The sequence below is a fragment of the Haliotis asinina genome, chromosome 7 (assembly GCF_037392515.1).
Source record: "Haliotis asinina isolate JCU_RB_2024 chromosome 7, JCU_Hal_asi_v2, whole genome shotgun sequence".
NCBI classification, from domain to species: domain Eukaryota; kingdom Metazoa; phylum Mollusca; class Gastropoda; order Lepetellida; family Haliotidae; genus Haliotis; species Haliotis asinina.
The window spans coordinates 48,944,280-48,961,878 of NC_090286.1; the positions used below are offsets into that span (position 1 = coordinate 48,944,280).

The window sequence follows — 17,599 nt, forward strand, 5'->3', positions numbered from 1 at the left end:
GATATACGAGACAGATCTTGAAATGGTGACTTTTTCTGATTACAAATATATGGCATTTATATTTTTCATGAATTCCATGGAAACAATCCAGACATGGTCTAAAAAAAACAATAAGTAACTGTCAGATGATTTGTCCTTTCAAATATGTGATGGCGGGGGGGATATGTCATCTTCTGATGACTCTTGTTTATATTGTCCAGTTTGTGAAGACAACACATGATATAAAACTGCTGTCATCCCATACTGTTTCATGGAAATCTGGGCGTGGTGTGTTGCCTAGGGTTTTTATGGTTACAAAATTTACACTTATTCATCATGCATTTGTTTGGGTTTTTTTGCATGAGGTTATGCCTGTTTTTCGAGTTTGCCAATATTTCCTGTAATGAGGAGCCTTCCTGTATCCTGTTGATTCTGGTAGTGTCCTCAGTCTTAACTGGCACAGGGTTTGCTTCATGCTTTACTTTGGCAATGCATTTATTTGATTTTTTGCCGTATATAAAATACATTAAAAATGAAGCAAAATACATGTCCATACTGAATAATTTATAATCAGATACTGTTGAATCATGGTGTTGCCTAAAAGTAGCTACAAACATACGTAATATGAATTCAGACAAATTGTGCAAGGCATGTTTTTTTTGGTCACACATTAAGATTAAATCATTTGACTCCCTGGATTTGATTTGCAATCTCTACCATAGCCTCAAAGAAGTAGTATAACCGATATACTGTTACGAGAAAGCCAAGAGGAGCGATCAAGCAAATTTTGACAGTGTGTATATTTTTGTGTTCTGCATGAAGTAGTGCAGATTACGACCAGGGGAATAACTGTGTATGTTGAGTCTGCCAGGGAGTAGAATCATGATGTTGGAAGGCACTCGGTTGTGTGGCTGGTGGGTGATATGATTACGTATATCACAGGCAAGGTGGAGCTCTTGAACAGCTTTTCCCAAGTTGTTTACCATGGAAGCAGTTTGGTATTATAAATACATCCTATATCCTTCATAGGTTAAGTCTGACACTTGAGAAGGGATTTTAAAAATATAATTCTTGTGCACAGTGACCATGTGTTGGCCGCTGTATGTGGCTTTGGAATAAATAACACCATGCTCTTAAAGCATTTTGTCAGTGAGAGTCAGCGTGTAAGTGTGTTTCACATAATGAGGCTTTGAAGACCATCTTCAGTTTCATCACAGTTTGTAAGCTGTAAATGGGAAGTAAGCATTAAACAGGTTGGATACCGTGGTTTGTGCACATACCGTATGCAACATGTCTTTATGTTATCCAGTTATTTCCCTTTTTTCCTTCTTCTAATCTTACTTCATGATATTTTGGCCACACAAGCATTTATCCTGGGCAAGAGTTATCTCCCTTTATCAAATTTACTTTGGTAATACTTTTTTAATTGGAGATAATTTTGATATCGTCTGGTAGCATATTTTTTTTATATTAACTTAGTGTGAGTTTGCTATGTAATAATTCATTTTATAAAAAAACCCATCTTGTTATCAGCAAAATCTTCTTTGATAAATCAATATTTTTTTCTTTAGTTTCTGTTAATGCATCAAATCCAGCATAGTGCTTTGAAAATTGATTTTCCTGCTTTATATCATATCAATACTGAAATATATATATGAAAAAAAATGACATGTTGATTAATTAAAGTAAACAAGTTACCTTTCAGAGAACTTTTATCGACATATTACTTTTTACAGAGGGTGTCACAAGGGGACAGCACTTGTCAAACAAATCCATGGTGACTTGCTGTTTTTATTTCATAATTACATTCGAGACAAATTTTTCAATAACATGATGCCAGGTTTAGCAATTTCTTCACATTTTGATGTTTGACAAATGCAAGAGGATAGCTTTGCCATTATATTCAAAGTGGATTTGGGATTGAAATCCTTCATCATAGGATCCTGGCATGTCATGGGGAGACAACTCAGTACACACTCATGATTGTCTAAAATATATGGCATGTCATGGGGAGACAACTCAGTACACACTCATGATTGTCTAAAATATACAGTGAATTTAGAAGCTTGTGCCATTGTTAACGCAATGCTACTGGGCCTTAAGTTAAGCTTGAGTACATATTGTAATTTGCTGTTTGTTTAAACTACTTAGTTTAATGTTTGCTATTTAACTGCTCAGTGCTGATTAAAATACCTGACCTGCCGTACCTTGTTTTTTCTTTTGTCGTAATTAAACAATCACAGTTGATGTCTTAATGAAAGCTCCAAACTGAAGCTGACTACCCAACACATGTCCATGACTCCCTCTCATGACACCAGGGAGTCATGATGACTCATGAATTGTTATGCCAATGCCAAACATTGCATATATCGTTGCTCTGAGGTCAAATCTTTAAATGTTCAAACAGCCATGATGTGTCTAATACGACATATGAATTTTTGAGGTGGCGTACAAATGATGATGTATAAGAGCAATGCATCATGTTTGACAGAGAGGACTAGTCTGTGTCATGTACAAAATGATTAAGTGGACTGAAGATACTGTGACATGCATATTTTTTGGTTTTGTAAGTGCTTGGTCACCGTTTGGTGCAGATCAACATTTTCATAGTGCTTATTCATCATTCCAAAATACAGTAAAATCATGATGAGTCGCATGCTGGTGTCTCGAATATTATGCATCACGTGAAGTACATGTCGATCCCGACCATTCCCTGTTATAGCTGTCATCATCTGATTTCTGGTTTCACGAATTTGTTACATAAATACTCACGACGACTCGAGAAGGAAATTTGGTCCCATGAGATTCAAACAATAGCAATCTTGTATAGATAAGCCAAAGTCAGTCAATGAGAAGTTAATTGGTGTAGTTAACTGATCCAATTAACTACCCAGCGCGGCTCACACCTTCCCTCAATTGCTGTCTGAGTTCAAAAAGCAGATTAGTGCCATGTATATCTGTCGATGGCCGATAGATTTTGTTCATGGATTTTAAGAGGTTTGTTTATTTTGTATTTCAATGTGCTAGTATGCAAATGAGTTCTTGTTTATATACTATTCATGTTCATCATCTGTGTCACCTAATATATTGTTGTGCTATATTTTGAGAGGATGTGCTGATTATAGGAATTGTTCAATATTCAATCATTTTTTTTCTACCCTCACAGACATACCTATATCTTCAATACATCGATAAGTCGAATTTATCACTTGATCCCCCAGAAATTCGACTCATCAGGATTTGACTGTGTGTTAGTCTGATGTGAAAAATTCAGAAAATTCAAGGGCAGATTGGTACCTTTGGAGCCAAATATTGTGTGGTATGATCCCTTACCTGTGACAATAAATAGTAATCAGTAATAACTTCTGTTCTTCTAAATACTAGGCTGATACTCACCAAACAACAGACTGATGAAACTTACACACCAGTACAAAGATCATTGAATAATATAATTCTTTGAGTTTCTATTTCATGGAAAACAAGTATGTTTTCATCAGGCAATTTCTCTTTTCAAGTAACATTTCATATTGTATCTGTTTACATTCTAATAAAATGAAACATCACAAGGTGATAAATGATTTGAACAATACCTTAATGTTTTGCTCTTTATCTGTTGTAAATATGAAAACTGTTCCAGTTTGTGTGTGAGTCGAGTGACACCGTGACAGTGCTGAAGGTGCTGGCGTTATGGTATCATATTGACTAGACATTAAACCATTTCCTGCCAAGTCAATAGATTATATTCCTGAAAATGTGTTTTTGTTAGAGGTTGGTATTACTTCAATAAATCTTCTGTCGGTATATGTTGACAACAGTTGTGTGAAAACAATGCTTCATCATACTACAGCTGATAATTCAGAAAGTATTGATTGGCCATAGGCTGAAATAATGTATTTTCGCAAAACCCTGTCAAAACACATTTCATGGCATTTTAGGTTTTACTGCTTACTTCCTGTTACAGGACAGATTAAAAAAAGGGTCATTAAGTGAAAATGTATTAGTCAAAACTGTTTCACAACTTGAGTAGGCAGAGGTCATATAGGGATATGTTTTGAAGGTATTGCTGTTCTCTGGGCTCTGTCACAAAAGTCTGATGTCTGATGCAGCAAACACCGATTATTGTCTCTGGGTTCAAGTTGAGAATGAGATAATAGACAGGATGGCAGTTTGTTTTCCTTCCTGACATACCTCACTAAAATCTTAAAGGTATAAGCATTTTAGCCTGTCTAAAAAAGATGAAAGTCACCTTCAGAATTACTCTTATAACGCCCCATTTGACATTGGTCAAGAAACATCAACTATGGATTACGTCCTTGACCTCTGGTTATGTCATGTTAAAAATTAGAGAACTTTATCAGCAAATCAAATGTCAGGTTTTGATATTTTCCAGTGAATGAACATCCAAAGAAATGTTGGGATGCTCATAGGCTGGTACAAGTGCCTAAACCTCCTGGAACAATCTTCCCCTTGATGTCCACAAGTGCAAAACCTGTTCTGGCTTCAAAACATCTACCAAAACCTATCGTTTCCGCCAAGTTTTCTTCTGATTAATCCTCCCTGCACTTTGAGCATAATATCAAAGTATAGAAAAGGTGCAATACAAATCCGCAAAACAATACCCCCCAAAATGTCAAAAGAGTAAACTTTGCCGTGTAGGGTCAGATTTACCCTCCATAAACACTATGAGTGTTTCTTCATTTAATTTTTATTTTCCTTCACGGATGGTGGGTTACCCACGTGGTGACAGTGTTCGCTTGTCATGCTGAAGGCTCAGGTTGGATATAACGCATAGATGGATTTACTGTTATCCCACTACCATGATATTGCAGGAGTATTGTGAAAAGCGATGTTCCAAACATTCAAACAGGACATAGTAGATTTGTGCTAGACTATCAACTAGTTAATGAAAAATGAACGTATTTTATGGAAAAATATGCTTATAGTTAAAAATAAAATATAATGAGCCCTGAACCTTTCTTCCTGAATCTGTGGAAGTCTAGACTTGCTACATTTTCTAGACTTGTGTGGGTTTTCTTTGATATATTTGCTTTAGGGTCTTTATGACAGACTAGATTTGTATACAATAATCAGGATCCGGGATAGAATAGGTACTCCGCAACCCATGCTTGCCACAAAAGGTGACTATGTCTATGCTTGTCGTAAGAGGCGACTAATGGGATTGGATGGTCAGGCTCGCTGACTTGGTTGGTCAAAATGGCACAGATAGATGCTGTTGTTTACTGAATTTTATGGTCCAGACTCTATTATTTACAGACTGCTGACATGATATTGCTGGAATGTTGCTCAGTCCGGTGTAAAACTAAACTCACTCAATCACTCACTAGGCTTCAAGATGTCATTTATAAAATATAAGCTACATTTTGAAATTCCATCACAACTGTCATCACTAATGCCTTGGCCAATTATAGGTTGTTTTCAGGGATAGGTGTTGTTACAGATTCAGTGTGGCCTGCCCCAACGATGTGCAGTTAAGAGTAACACTATGCTAGAGAGTCATAAGTGTCATAGCTGTATTTTGCATGTAAGATCAGGGTGTCATTTGAGAACATCTTAAGAAGAAATGTTATGGCAGTGTGGTTGATAGAGGCCTTGTATTTAGGTCAGGGCCCCGTTTCACAAAACACTCGTAAGCTTTAGCTCTCGTAACTTCCCTCACAGCATTCCTACTTCCTATGTTACACTATAGTGGGTACGAATGCTACGAGAAAAGTTACGAGATCTTAGGCTTACGAGAATTTTGTGAAATGGGACCCAGAATCATGTCATTACCATATGGCAGAGGTCTGCACTTTGCCTTATCACTTGCTTGCCATTTACTGATAATTCTATCCGTTTTGCTGACACAGACATAAATGATGAGGTTTTATGAGAATGCATTCTGTTTCATTTAAGTAATGGATTGTCACACCTCCTTTCACAGAATTTGAAGATAAGAGAAATGTTTACAGAATACTTCTACCCTGAACACTGAAAAAGATAAAGGAGATTTCAAGTGGTAGGGTAGCCAAGTGGTGTAAGTGTTTGCTTATCATGCCAAGGACTTGGGTTTGATTCTCTGCATAAGTAAAACATAGAATGACACTTTTGGCATCCTGTGCTGTGATGTTTCTGTACTATTGCTTAAAGCAGAACAACATGATTCAACTTGGCACCATATACTTAAAGGTAAATTTTCATTTGGAGAACTCTAATATTTTTTAAATTGAACGATCCATGAGAATTGGGGTTCACGTTACCCTCAACAACCATTGGCCAAACTCACACATATTTGGGTAATGAATGTCATTCTAACCCATTGGCATAGATCAATATTCTAGATGTCAATCACCGGATTATCCATTCAAGTCTAGGTAATTTTGAGCCCCCAGTCTTATACACTGACTAATGCTGAGTGATATGTGACACCACAAGCCTGTCATTATCAGTGATAAGTAGTTTATCATTGATTTTGGATTATTTACAATGGATAAATGATTTGTAATTGGGAAACCACCAAATACCACAAGGTCAAACCACACGACACATGACAACCTATTGATGTTGAAATGGATTGGGTAAAGTGAATTCTGCCTGCAAATTTCTGGACAAGTATATTTTGACAGACTTCGACAAGGAATTGTGCCCTGTTTATTCACTGCAAGAAACACAACAGGCCCTGGTCAGAAATATGAAATTAGGCAACTCTTCTCAGCTCATGCATATGATGACGATGTTCCTGAGTGCATCACTCTTGGAACATAGTTTCTGCAAGACGAAGACACTGTGTAGAATGGAAGAAGTCTCTCATAGACAAAGAAGAGATGATGGCTTTCTCGATCATTCATCTTCTTGACATGTATCTTACGGAATCCTATAGCAGTGTCTTGAAACTTCCACACTGTGAAGAAAACACTGCATTGAAGAGATTGCTGTTGCGAATTGACATGACCTGCCTTTAAAACAGCCTAGTTCATGAGGCTTATGTAATTCTGCAAGTTTAAATGGGTTGGATTTGATATTGCCTTTCAGTATTTCAGATAAATTCGAGGATGAGAATTTTTCTTGAATGCGCGGAATTCCATGTATTTGATTGTGCTGGTGTCGTTTATGGTATATACTCTTCAAAAAAAGTAGGGGAACTTCAGTTTTTTTATAGTACTATTAAACATATTAAGGAGATTTAGTCAATTAATGTTGATATGATAATATTGAATGTTTTGAGAGTGCATCACCATTTGCACTTCCTTACAACCATAGTTATTTGGAATGTAGTTGCTTTTGTAAGATGATTGGTGTATGTCATGTATTTTGCATGTGTACGATTTTCATTTTAAAACAAACAACTAGAAACAAACGCTAACAAATGTGTGATGCAAGATGGTGTTCTAAGTGATTTCTCAACCTTCTTGAAAAATCGTCATAATCCAGAATGGACCCCATGCACGTTTATGGGGCTACTGCATTGTGCATGTGCATATCGTGCGTTGTGTTTAGGGGTGGTAATAGAGGGAAATGGTGGTGCATTCATAAGGTGTCTGTCCTTGAAACGTTTGTCAACATTTACACTTCTTATCCAAATTGAAAGTTCAGGTTCACCTACTTTTTTTAAGAGTGTATATTGTATTGTTTGAACTGACATGACCCCAAAGATGCCCACTCGTACCCATTCTCATCCCTGTATATTAGGACTTGGGTCTTGTAAGGATTCTTCAATGATGCAGTCACAGACAGCTGAACCTGGGTGAAGGCGATGGGCATGCGTCTGGTGCTGAATTAAGTTCGCAGGATCATGATGAAATGGATTCGGACCTAGTAATAGTATGCTGTTGTGTCTGATAGCATCAACAGAAGTTTTCCAGGGAAATTAGACACCAGTGCTGCTGCTGTTTTGGATTAGACAGAAAGTGCTTAGTTTGTTTACTATGCTGTTTATTTAGAAATTCACTCTCATATTCGGTGAATCAAATCATAGCCCTTTATAAATTCAATTTGTTGTTCATCAGGTCACCAGAACCAGACATTAACAAAGATTTTCTGTTTCTCTATGGGAGTTTCTTTTTCTTGAACCCTTATGTCCTTTTTCAAAGTGAGATGTGTAGTAGTGTATTATGTACTAGCCTTGTAGTAGCACGACATGTTAGTTTTGAAAGGCTTCTCATGGTACTGTCAGCTGTAACTGTTATATACCAGTTTTGAGTGTCATGAGATCGCTAATTATTGCTGTGACAAATTAATGCTGTCAGCATAGTGTTCTATGTTGTGCATCAAATCACTTAATTACAATATTGTTTTCATGTACAATTTTTTGCATTTGTTACCCAATATTTGTGATGTGTATTACATTCACCACATTAGTTGCAGCCATACTATTTATCCCCCGCTTTAAATTTGGTGATAGCCTACATTAGAGGATTACACAAACACCAGTTGATTTGGGTGACCTTGACCTTAACTTCAAGATCACTATGACACTTTCACAGCTATTAAAACTTCTGTGGTCACAATGTCTCATAAAACATTCCACCCAATTTCTTCAGTTATGTCAACAGCCTACTACACTGGGTGATTGTGGAGACACCAGTCTGTTCAGGGTGACCATGACCATATTTTCAAGGTCACATGACACCATATTTTTAAAGTCACATGACACTTTCAAAATCTTGTTAATGTGATAACTTCATCGCATAGCAGGTAATCTTCCATGTAAATACAATGTATTTCATTCTTCTTTAGTGGCAAGGGACATTGCCATGTTTATTTCCATCACAGGTTCTTTGATAGCCACTGAATGTGAAATAGATTTTCATTCTAGTAACCATCATGTCAGTGAAAGGAAATGACCGAGTTAGAACCCGTGCTTGCCAGAAGATGACTCGGATGATGTGTGTAGTCGTTTCCCAGATGTGAAAATGGGTGGATCATATTAATCTCTGGATTGTCTGGTTGAGTCTTTAAAACAATTTAATATATGGACCGGCGTCATGGAGCTTAAATACTACTGAGTGTGGCTTTAAACAAAAAACAAAAATGAAATGAGAAACATTTTCTTTATTCACAATCCATCTTGTTGAATAACCAGTGGGTTTTCCTTGAAAGAAAATAGTCCCACTACACCTTGCCCCTCATAAAGAAGATTGGGTTGTTAGGGAAGCGACTTGCATGTTGTGTGTCATGATGCCCTGATGATATGGGTCGACCACCCTTGCCTGTTGATAACTCGCAGGCAGCTGTGGTGGTGTTGGACATCACTGAATGTGCTTGAAATCATGTTCATCCTCTGCCTCACTTAATTAAGGGGCATGGGTATTATAATTTCAGGTGCCACAATTCCAGTTCCATTGTTTGGATCTGCTGCAAACCGAGGTCGTGGGTTCAAATCTTGGCCATCTTGATCAAAGTTGGTGTAACAATCCGATCTTTCATGTTGAAATGCAGCATAGAACTATGGATCCATTATTAGTTAGAAGAAATCAGAACAAATCAGATACTTCATGTTTTTAAACTAAAGACTAGCTTGTCTTCTGCGTACTGCAGCTAACCATAAATACAGACTCGTGGAAAACAGTGCCTCTGAGCAGAGCTTCATTGGATACAAGCCCTATACAAATGAGTAACATTATTATCATTATAAATGGTAGTTCTAATGGTGAGTGCAATAGACACATGCTACACCACTGTATATCCAAAATATTGAATAAAAATTCAGGTGAGCTTCAGTGCTCATACCTTATAGAAAATATTTGATTCACAAGAGTTCTTGTTTGTGGACACTGAGTCATATCGGAGAACCGATACATTTAGTTTATCACCCTTCTACAGAAATCAATGGCTGTTTGCAAGAAGGTGCAAAATGCTCTCGCTGCACATGGCAGAGCCACTCCAGGAGTTCCTGTAAAGTGTGTGCTGGCAGAAGGAATGGTGTGGCGCTATAGTTGATTTGTTGCAGGATGACATTATAAGACTCCATTTGTCTTTCTAACATTACAGAATATGTTGCAGGTCCCATACTGAAGCCTGGATTTATGAGACTGTTAGAATTTACATGTGAGATCAATGATGGAAGGACGTTCTTGAATTCTAGATATGTATTTATTACAAGAGAAATAGAGTTTTGAAAAACAGCTTTTGCGTCTTGAAGTGGGTGAGTGAGTTTACCTTTCCACCGCATTTAGCAATATTCCACCTGTATGGCAGCGGTTTGTAAATAATTGAGTCTGGACCACACAATACAATGATCAACAGCATGAACATCAATCTGTGCAATTGGGAACTGATGATGTGTCAATCAAGTAAGCAAGCTTGACCATCTAATTCTGTTAGTGGCCTCTTACGACAAGCATGGTTGTCTTTTATGGCAAGCATGGGTTGCTGAAGGCCTATTCTACCCCGAATCTTCACAGGTCATTGAGTCTTGAAGTATTTCACTTCATACCTGGAATAGTTTGATGAATGAGCTTCATCTGTGCTGGTGTTTGTGATTATGAAGGATGCCTTAAGTATTAACAAAATCAAGTTTCAAATTTCATACATGTTGTTTCTTCATGAAAGCAAAAAGGGATTATGAGTATGTGATTGGATATTATTGAAGGTATACATGGTCAGCTGAAACGCTTCAAATTTTTTAATGAACATAAATAGGAATCACACTCAACTAACTTTTTATTTGTATTTTTGCATAATCATTCTTCATGTTGCAACTTATGGCTAATTCTTGAGTTTATAGCAGATAAGATCGATATTCCCTTAATGAATGATGTGTATTAGTACCAGTGTATTTGCATACTTATTTGAATAGATCTGTGAAGATTAGGGTAGAATTGATCTTCAGTAACCAGTGCTTGTCATTTAGAGGTGATAAATGGGATTGGGTGGTCAGAGCTGCTGACTTGATTGAACATGTCTTTTCAGGATGATGCTCATGATATTGATCACTGGATTCTCTGGTCCAGACTCAATTATTTACAGACCGCCGCTTTAAGGCTGGGATATTGCTTAATATGGTGTAAAACACAAGTCACTCACTTTTTTGAATATTGATAGAGATACCAGCAAACAAATGGCTTTTGGACCAATATGAACATGAACACTGATAATTTTATGATGTGGATGCCTCCACCTTCATAACCCTTTGAATAATACCTAACAGCTGCAGATACGTCGCATATTGCTCTAAACTGAAGCTCCTGGAGGCATGGAAATTGTCTAGTGTTTCCAGTTCATCAGTGGATACCGATGGTGTGGTAGTGCAAGATGCATCAGTGGGTACAGGCAGTCTAATAGTGTAAGATGCATCAGTGGGTACAGATGGTGTGGTAGTGCAAGATACATCAGTGGGTACAGATGGTCTGTTAGTGCAAGATGCATCAGTGGGTACAGGTGGTCTAATAGTGTAAGATGTATCATTAGGTACAGATGGTGTGGTAGTGCAAAATGCATCAGTAGGTGATCTAGTGTGTAGTGTGATTTAGTAGTGATCTAATGCATTAGTGGGTACAAGTGGGCAAGTGGTATAACATGCATCAGTGCGTACGAGTAGTCTAGAGGTATAAGATGCATCAGTGGGTACAGGTGGTCTAGTGGTATAAGATGCATCAATGAGTACAGATAGTCTAGTGGTATAAGATGCATCAGTGGGTACAAGTAGTCTAGTGGTATAAGATGCATCAGTGGGTACAGGTGGTCTAGTGGTATAAGATGCATCAGTGAGTACGAGTAGTCTAGTGGTATAAGATGCATCAGTGGGTACAGGTGGTCTAGTGGTATAACATGCATCAATGAGTACAGGTAATCTAGTGGTATAAGATGCATCAGTGGGTACAGATGCATCAGTGGGTACAGGTAGTCTAGTGGTATAAGATGCATCAATGAGTACAGGTGGTCTAGTGGTATAAGATGCATCAGTGGGTACAAGTAGTCAAGTGGTATAAGATGCATCAGTGAGTACGAGTAGTCTAGTGGTATAAGATGCATCAGTGGGTACAGGTGGTCTAGTGGTATAACATGCATCAATGAGTACAGGTAGTCTAGTGGTATAAGATGCATCAGTGGGTACAAGTAGTCAAGTGGTATAAGATGCATCAGTGAGTACAGGTGGTCTAGTGGTATAAGGTGCATTAGTGAGAACAGGTGGTCTAGTGGTATAAGATGCATCAGTGAGTGCAGGTGGTCTAGTGGTATAAGGTGCATTAGTGAGAACAGGTGGTCTAGTGGTATAAGGTGCATTAGTGAGAACAGGTGGTCTAGTGGTATAAGATGCATCAGTGAGTGCAGGTGGTCTAGTGGTATAAGGTGCATTAGTGAGAACAGGTGATCTAGTGGTATAAGGTGCATTAGTGAGAACAGGTGGTCTAGTGGTATAAGATGCATCAGTGAGTGCAGGTGGTCTAGTGGTATAAGATGCATCAGTAGGTGATCTAATGTGTAGTGTGATTTAGTAGTGATCTAATGCATCAGTGGGTACAAGTGGGCAAGTGGTATAACATGCATCAGTGAGTACAGGTAATCTAGTGGTATAAGATGCATCAGTGGGTACAGTTAGTCTAGTGGTATAAGATGCATCAATGAGTACAGATAGTCTAGTGGTATAAGATGCATCAGTGGGTACAAGTAGTCAAGTGGTATAAGATGCATCAGTGAGTGCAGGTGGTCTAGTGGTATAAGATGCATCAGTGGGTACAGGTAGTCTAGTGGTATAAGATGCATCTATGAGTACAGGTGGTCTAGTGCTATAGGATGCATCAGTGGGTACAGGTGGTCCAGTGGTATAAGATGCATTAGTGGGGGCAAGTGGTATAAGGTGCATCAGTGAGTACAGGTGGTTTAGTGGTATAAGATGCATCAGTGGGTACAGGTGGTCTAGTGGTATAAGATGCATTAGTGGGTACAGGTGGTTTAGTGGTATAAGATGCATCAGTGGGTACAGGTGGTCTAGTTGTATAAGGTGCATCAGTGGGTACAGGTGGTCTAGTGGTATAAGATGCATCAATGGGTACAGGTGGTTTAGTGGTATAAGATGCATCAGTGGGTACAGGTGGTCTAGTGGTATAAGGTGCATCAGTGAGTACAGGTGGTCTAGTGGTATAAGATGCATCAGTGGGTACAGGTGGTCTAGTGGTATAGGATGCATCAGTGGGTACAGGTGGTCTAGTGGTATAACATGCATCAGTGGGTACAGGTGGTCTAGTGGTATAAGATCCATCAGTGAGTAAAGGTAGTCTAGTGGTATAAGATGCATCAGTGGGTACAGGTGGTTTAGTGGTATAAGATGCATCAGTGAGTACAGGTGGTCTAGTGGTATAGGATGCATCAGTGGGTACAGGTGGTCTAGTGGTATAACATGCATCAGTGGGTACAGGTGGTCTAGTGGTATAAGATGCATCAGTGAGTACAGGTAGTCTAGTGGTATAAGATGCATCAGTGGGTACAGGTGGTCTAGTGGTATAGGATGCATCAGTGGGTACAGGTGGTCTAGTGGTATAGGATGCATCAGTGGGTACAGGTGGTCTAGTGGTATAAGATGCATCAGTGAGTTCAGGTAGTCTAGTGGTATAAGATGCATCAGTGGGTACAGGTGGTCTAGTGGTATAGGATGCATCAGTGGGTACAGGTGGTCTAGTGGTATAAGATGCATCAGTGGGTACAGGTGGTCTAGTGGTATAAGATGCATTAGTGGAGGCAAGTGGTATAAGGTGCATCAGTGAGTACAGGTGGTTTAGTGGTTTAAGATGCATCAGTGGGTACAGGTGGTCTAGTGGTTTAAGATCCATCAGTGGGTACAGGTGGTCTAGTGGTTTAAGATGCATCAGTGGGTACAGGTGGTCTAGTGGTATAGGATGCATCAGTGGGTGCAGGTGGTCTAGTGGTTTAAGATGCATCAGTGGGTACAGGTGGTCTAGTGGTATAGGATGCATCAGTGGGTACAGGTGGTCTAGTGGTATAAGATGCATCAGTGGGTACAGGTGGTCTAGTGGTATAGGATGCATCAGTGGGTACAGGTAGTCTAGTGGTATAAGATGCATCAGTGGGTACAGGTGGTCTAGTGGTATAAGATGCATTAGTGGAGGCAAGTGGTATAAGGTGCATCAGTGAGTACAGGTGGTTTAGTGGTTTAAGATGCATCAGTGGGTACAGGTGGTCTAGTGGTATAGGATGCATCAGTGGGTGCAGGTGGTCTAGTGGTTTAAGATGCATCAGTGGGTACAGGTGGTCTAGTGGTATAGGATGCATCAGTGGGTACAGGTGGTCTAGTGGTATAGGATGCATCAGTGGGTACAGGTGGTCTAGTGGTATAAGATGCATTAGTGGGTACAGGTGGTCTAGTGGTATAAGATGCATCAGTGGGTACAGGTGGTATAGGATGCATCAGTGGGTGCAGATGGTCTAGTGGTTTAAGATGCATCAGTGGGTACAGGTGGTCTAGTGGTATAGGATGCATCAGTGGGTACAGGTGGTCTAGTGGTATAAGATGCATTAGTGGAGGCAAGTGGTATAAGATGCATCAGTGAGTACAGGTGGTCTAGTGGTATAAGATGCATCAGTGGGTACAGGTGGTATAGGATGCATCAGTGGGTGCAGATGGTCTAGTGGTTTAAGATGCATCAGTGGGTACAGGTGGTCTAATGGTATAGGATGCATCAGTGGGTACAGGTGGTCTAGTGGTATAAGATGCATTAGTGGAGGCAAGTGGTATAAGATGCATCAGTGAGTACAGGTGGTCTAGTGGTATAGGATGCATCAGTGGGTGCAGGTGGTCTAGTGGTTTAAGATGCATCAGTGGGTACAGGTGGTCTGGAAGGTATAAGAAGATGACACAACTAATTATCCAGCACAGCTACAGCCCTCATGTACAGTAAGACTGTCCAGATTCTTGGCAAAGATGACATAATTGCATCAATCATAACCAGGTTTGTCCTCCAGTGTCCTGTCCCATCGCTGTCAAGTATCAAACGTTTCTCATAAGCCTGAACTACCTTTGAAGAGCTGTTTAAAGAAACCCAGTTACTTGTACAACAACAAGAGAAGATAATGTAGCTTGATTCATGGACTGATGACATTCAAGGTCTGTCTTTGTTCAAGAATTAGGGGAGTGTTTCATTTAAAGTGGTGGCATTCTTTGTAAGAGGTCTTGATTGAATCAAGATGGTGTTGAAATGAAACTGTGCCTGTCATGACTGTGCTCTTGTTTGGCAGATGACATTTCTGTTCTGTTTTATCACATGTATAGTGAACCGTCAGTATTCTGTCTGATGGCTGCCTGTGTCTGAAATTGGAGTTAGTTGTTTATAATAATGATGTGTGTAAGGAGGTATTGGGTAGCCTAGTGGTTAAAGCATTTGCTCATCACACCAACGGCTGGTATAGCAGGCCAAACTATCCCCATGGCTAAACTTCCCTTGGGTGGCCAAGGTCAAACTTCCTCTCTTCCCTCTAGGCTCTGTCCTCAAGAAAATTTTGGCAGAGGCCAGATTCTCCCTGGAGAAAGTTCACACCAGGAAAGAAATAGCCCGCTATACTGGGTTTGAGTCCTCACGTGGGTTCAATGCGTGAAGCCCATGTCTGGTGTCATTTACTGTGTTAGACACAAGATATATAGCACAAACATTTCGTGTATTGCTGGAATATTTCTAAAGCTCTGAAAACCATACTCAATCACTACTCTCTCTTGTGATACGAGGGCATTGTATGTCTGAAAGTGGAGTTGATTGTACACAAGAACTTCGCATTAATGTGTCTTGAACTGCTATTTCAGACGTACGTTCAACGGGCAGATTAGGCAACTCTAGGCTTGATGGAGAAAGAGATTGTGGGGCACACCAGAGCTTAAGTCAAGCACACTCGAAGAGATGGTAAGGACATGGTCATTTACTCACATGTTCTCTAACTTGAGAAATGTCCTCAAATATCCCACACCTATACAACATGACATTTTTGATCTGATGGTCAGTCCTGAGCTGTCATGTTATGGAACTTTCAATACAACATCAAGAGATAGTTGACAATAATGTGACAGATTTGTCTTTGCTTCGAGAATGAAGAAATAAGGTTGCTAGATCATCATGAAGGAAAAATAGCTGCTGTTACTGATGTTTTATGGTGTGAAAATATAGTTCGCTACCTAATGGCATTTGACATGCCTGTCAACACAATTTGAGATAGCCATATTGTGAGGTTTTGATACATTCCCGACCACTCCTTTTTCGTGCCAGACCATTCCTGTAGGGAGTAGCTGTGTGCAGCAATGGAATTATATCAGAAACTCTAAACACTGAGTTGTCAGCATCACTGAAGTTTTGGAAAGATTAAGAGACAGAATTTACAGATAAGCCACCTGTTTTTTGTATGAAACTGATTTCTAGAAAAATAACTCTTTTCCCTGCTTAGTTGGAAACGAAATCTGTTCCTTCATTTTCATTTGACTGAAAGTCAGTTGAACTCTTGTTGCAACTTGTCTCTCCAGCTGTCATTAACTTTAACATTTCTGCAACTTTTATGCAAGAGGTTGTTGAGAGGCATTTAGAAGTCGGTATTCTAATATACGACAAAATGTTATGGATGTCAACTTCTTCTTTATTATTTTCACAACGTTTCTGGGCTATTCCTTGCCCCTTCATCCACCTGATGAAGGGGCAAGGAATAGCCCAGAAACGTTGTGATAAGGACATCCACCTGATGAAGGGGCAAGGAACAGCCCAGAAACATTGCGAAAACAATAAAGAAGTCGACATCCATAACATTTTGTCGTATATTTTATGCAGGAACTGTTAGTTTGGATTTGCAACAAGCTTGTATATCGTAACATGCATGGCACTCTTTCCATACTTTTTTGTTTGACCATGAGAGATCTTTGACCTTCAGTTTACCTCTGTTTTGAAGTGTAATTGTAATTTTTAGACCTCCTTTAATCATAAAAGGCCTTTGGTGTACTCAGACTTCATGGACTATATTTCATATGGCTACCTTGCTGTTGACAGCAATTTGCAGTGGAGAATTGCTTCCTTTGGGGTACAGAAGAAATCAGTGATCAGTTGCGTTTTACTTCTTTAAAATGTTTAGGACTTACTTTATTCTAAGTGCACAAATCACTTCTGATGGTTGCTGACATGAAAAATTCATATGTGGTATTCATGTTGTGTGAATATCAGCTACACTAAGTCAGATCTTTCCGATTTTACTTCTTTAACATTTCTTATTTGTGGAATATATTTTATATATGTCAGCACCCTCACCCTGCTCAGCAATGCTAAACATCTTGGATCTCAATCAGTTCTGTCCTGTCGAATATGGTGTTGTGCAGAATGGCCTCCCAGATGGAGCTGTTTTGAATGGCCTTCCAAATAAAGTTGAAGAAATTGACTGTCCAAATTGAGCTGTAAAGAATGGCCTGTCTAATAAAAGGGTTATATAGAATGGCGTGTCCAAATGGAGTTGTATAGAATGACATGTCTGTTAAGGAGTTGTATGGAATGGTGTATCCAAATGGAGTTGTATAGAATGGCCTGTCTGTTAAGGAGTTGTATAGAATGGCCTGTCCAGATGGAGTTGTATAGAATGGCCTGTCTGTTAAGGAGTTGTATAGAATGGCCTGTCCAAACGGAGTTGTAAAGTATGGCCGGTCCAGATG

General features: G+C 39.2%; 1 protein-coding gene across 1 annotated transcript in view; it reads left to right on the forward strand.

Annotated features, from left to right (window-relative positions):
* Nucleotides 1-17,599, forward strand: part of LOC137291729 (receptor-type tyrosine-protein phosphatase delta-like) — a 415,228-nt gene that overhangs the window by 53,347 nt on the left and 344,282 nt on the right. Inside the window, exon 2 of the mRNA XM_067823219.1 lies at nt 15,728-15,824. The gene's annotated coding sequence lies outside the window, so the exon portion shown is untranslated. The remainder of the gene's footprint in view (nt 1-15,727; nt 15,825-17,599) is intronic.